Here is a 3,848-nt window from a genome sequence, read left to right on the forward strand (position 1 = left end):
TCTAGTAAAATGCCCACCCATAACCCAACAGATAATTTACATTACATAGTCCAGGGATTGGCGGCTTACCCATTCAGTGAATTTGGCACTGGATGTTCCAAAAATGGGGACTATCGGGTAAATTTAATATAATAGATACCTATTGGCATTCCAGCCTTCCTTATCCTTTCAAGGCTTATCCAAAATAGAATCCAGTACTTCTTGGTCATGAATATCTGAATTGGATATTTGCTGTTCAAGAATTCTTGTTTAGGCAGTTCATACCATCCATACATAGTATTTTGATCTAAGATTACAATTCTTCCATATTTCAGTAGTAACATATTCTTCCATGGAGCTAAGGTCCAAAATATGGAAGAAACAAGTGTTTCCATGACTCTACCACCCATTCAATTCTGTTCCACTTAATCCCTCTTTCATGGCCACTATCTTTTCGACTAAGGAATGGGAAATCTTTCTCCTGTTACATGAATCCAATTTTCATTTAATCCGAGAAAAGCCATTTTTTTCTTAACAATGTCTTTATCATTTGATCCAATAGCATTCCATTAGATAGGAACAGATTTGATAAATACTGATAACTCTCGGATAGAGTATTAGAACAGAAAGATCCATTTAGATAATAAACTATTGGTTCTAAGCCATCTCTGACGATTAATCAACAATTCGAAGTGCTTTTCTTGTGTATTCTTGATAAACCAGCATTTATATATAGATGTAGGACGATCTGTTTGGGAAGTAAGAAGCCCCTTTGACATCTCTTTATCTGTAAATAATTCTCGACGTGAAAACATAGAGTCAGGGAGTTGATCTTTGAATAAGAAAAAAGAGTGGATCTGCAGGGTCCCAAATGAATTAGCTTATTCGAAAAAGGCTTTTTTCTTTGGAAGATTATCTCGTCTGGTACTACATGGTTCCACTCTGCAAGAACCCCGAATAAATCTCTTCAAGCTTATCCTTTTCATCATAAATGATCTGCTTATCCCGAAATGACCTGGACTAATACGGAAATCCCAATTCATTGGGCTTTTTGATACAATCAAATAGAAAGCCACAAGGGCTTCATATTCTAGAAGCCCAAACAATGTGATTGAATAAATCCTCCTATGGGTCAAGGGCTCCTTCTCTCTCCACTTCTTCAAACTTAGTTTCATTGAGAAATCTTTGATCAAGGATAGACCAAGATCCCTTTTGTATCATATCTAAGGGATTGCTCGATTCGGGCTAAAGAAGCAATGTTACTCGATCATTATCAAACTAACTGCAATCCTTTTCTGTCCATGAAGATCCCACCAGAGCGCCTTCTACTTCTAATAGGCCATGAGATAGATCAGAATCATTCTCAATGAGTCCATAAGAAGTAATCCCATTTTTATCGGGTCTGGATAAATACCAAAGATCTTGAGCGACCGATCCGGCAGAACAACTCAAAAGATAAAGAAGTATCGCTAATCTCTTCATGCTCGTTCCAAGCTCAAAGTACCATTTGTACAAATAATAATCCCCTTTGTTACATGATTTCTTCTTCATATAAATAGATATAGGATCTATGGGGCAATTACTTAGAAGTACATTTTGTGGTACAGCCCTTCCTATCTGATAGAAAAGGATCCCATGATCCTAAATCGATCTTACCTGGGATCACAAATCCCAAGTTTGTCTATGAAGAACATATCTAATTGTATTAGTGTCTATAATTTATTTCTTCTGTGTAATACTAATCAATAAGACCTTATTGGTAAGTTCTAAAAGATCTTGTGCATTGGAAACCATGGTTATAGACCCAAATCCATTAGTATGGAACATTTTCTTTTCCAAGTGAAATCCCCTAGTATATGAAAGAGTGAAAAAGTGCTTTTGTTGTTGTGGAATAAGAAGCCTTCATAGCTTATGCATGTATTTAATTTATTCAGAACTATTAGAGTGCGATCCATTTTTTGGGGAATATGAGTCGAAGTAATAACAAGAATATTTCTAGTAGAACATCTTTCCCAATACCTAGAGAGATGGTTCACTAATAGACCGAGGGATAAGCCATTCGACTCATTCACATCCAGATTATGAATGTTTTGAATCCATATTATTCAAGGAGACATTGATTTTGGTAATTTAAATTGAAGGGTTATATTAAATCAGTCTATTTCCGGCATCCTAGTTAGCAGTTCCCGCTCCGTATCAAGGTCACATCGATATCGTCACTAGCATCAACATTGTCACTAGCATCAATATTGTCACTATCATCAATATCGTCACTATCATCAATATTGATCTCATCAAGAAGAAAACCTTTAGGCTTGTTATATAGGAACTTGTTCAGAAATACCGTAATGAAAGGAACATAGGAGTTTGTCTCTAGGTTATTAACCAAATAGGATCATCCAGTTCTTATAAAACCTATCACTAACATACCCCTAAAAGGGGGTTAAGGCTAAGCAGAGCAAAAAGGGTTTTCCATGATATGGGAAATGAAAAATATTTTCCCCACACGAAGTTTGTGAATCAGTGATTGTCTGATAATGAGCAAAGAATATCCATTTTCCTGCTAAATAGGATGGATTGAACTCATAATTCATTAGATGTTATTTATGAATTTAAACTAAGTATCATAAGTAAATTGCTCTTGATTGTTCAATCCTTTGATAACCAAAGTCATTCTTTGATAAATGATCACTATGAGTCAGACTCAATAGAATTTGATCAATCCTATTTTCTGTCGTTAAGGTGGAGAGCTGAAACAAGAATTCTTTTTTTCCATCATGAATCGAATCACTGTTCACGACCCAGAATTCTATTTTCTCATCAATCCAATCCCCGTTCACGTTTTTCTTTTTCTTATCAATGAATAGATCTCTTTATTGTATGACTTAGATGTCTCATATTTCTCAAAAAAGTGATTCAATTGATAGGATTTGGTATGAGATCATTGATCTTGATGATATTGATATTCCAATCTTTCTTCTTAGAACGTATTGATTTGACCCCATAAGCGGGACCAAGCATGTTGCCGCCAGAAGCAGAACCCCATATTTCTTCTAGAGAATCTCCTAATTGTTTCAGAGAAACTAGAAAGAGATTCTTTAACCAGAAAGAATTTGGTTCAGATGTAGGATAACTATCTAGATGTTTTTGCAACTCAATCATAGATGGTGGAATCATCAAAGATTTAACCCTTTCAAACTCTGCCTGTAACTCACTAGAGGCTCGAGAAATAAAGAGAAGATGTGTACGAACGAGATATGCAGTAACAAGAAGAAGGAAAAGAATTGAATAGATGAACTCCCAAGCATTTGGCGATCTCAAATGTGTCGATATCAATGGTGACTCATTATTTTGATGAATCATTTCTTCGAACAGAAGAAGATTATGTAAACACTTACTCGAGATCTCACTTATCAGATTCCAGTGTGGAAGACATAATTTTTTCTGAAAAATTCACCATGATATACCTGATCCATGCATAATATCAGGAAAAGTGGATACAAATTTTTTACCGCTACTTAGTATTGGCAATAGGTCTAAAAAAGTGTCTAAAAATATAAAGTTTAGATATTTATACCCTGTCAAAGTATGGAACCATGGCATATATGTTTGGAATAGATTCCATTTTGAGTAGAATAGATTCTATTTTTAGAGAGTTGAAAAAGCACTCTCTCGTTGAAAGGTTCTATACATCTGCCCTTTCTTAACGCATTTCTTTAGACAAAGACTCCATTTTTCCTCTTTTCAGATGATAAATCTTTCTCAGAACATGGAGTGTGAATCAAACCCATGTTTGAATTGAAATTGAGATACTGATCCAACTTCTTCCCTTCTGAATTAGATAGATTCATATCTGAAAGAGGTTGACA

At 35.1% G+C, this 3,848-nt stretch overlaps 1 pseudogene; it reads right to left on the bottom strand.

Annotated features, from left to right (window-relative positions):
• Nucleotides 1–463: 463 nt before the first annotated feature.
• LOC124887152 overlaps nucleotides 464–3,848 on the bottom strand; it is a 6,051-nt pseudogene continuing 2,666 nt past the window's right edge.

The sequence above is a fragment of the Capsicum annuum genome, chromosome 9 (genome assembly GCF_002878395.1).
Source record: "Capsicum annuum cultivar UCD-10X-F1 chromosome 9, UCD10Xv1.1, whole genome shotgun sequence".
In the NCBI taxonomy this organism is placed as follows: Eukaryota; Viridiplantae; Streptophyta; class Magnoliopsida; order Solanales; family Solanaceae; genus Capsicum; species Capsicum annuum.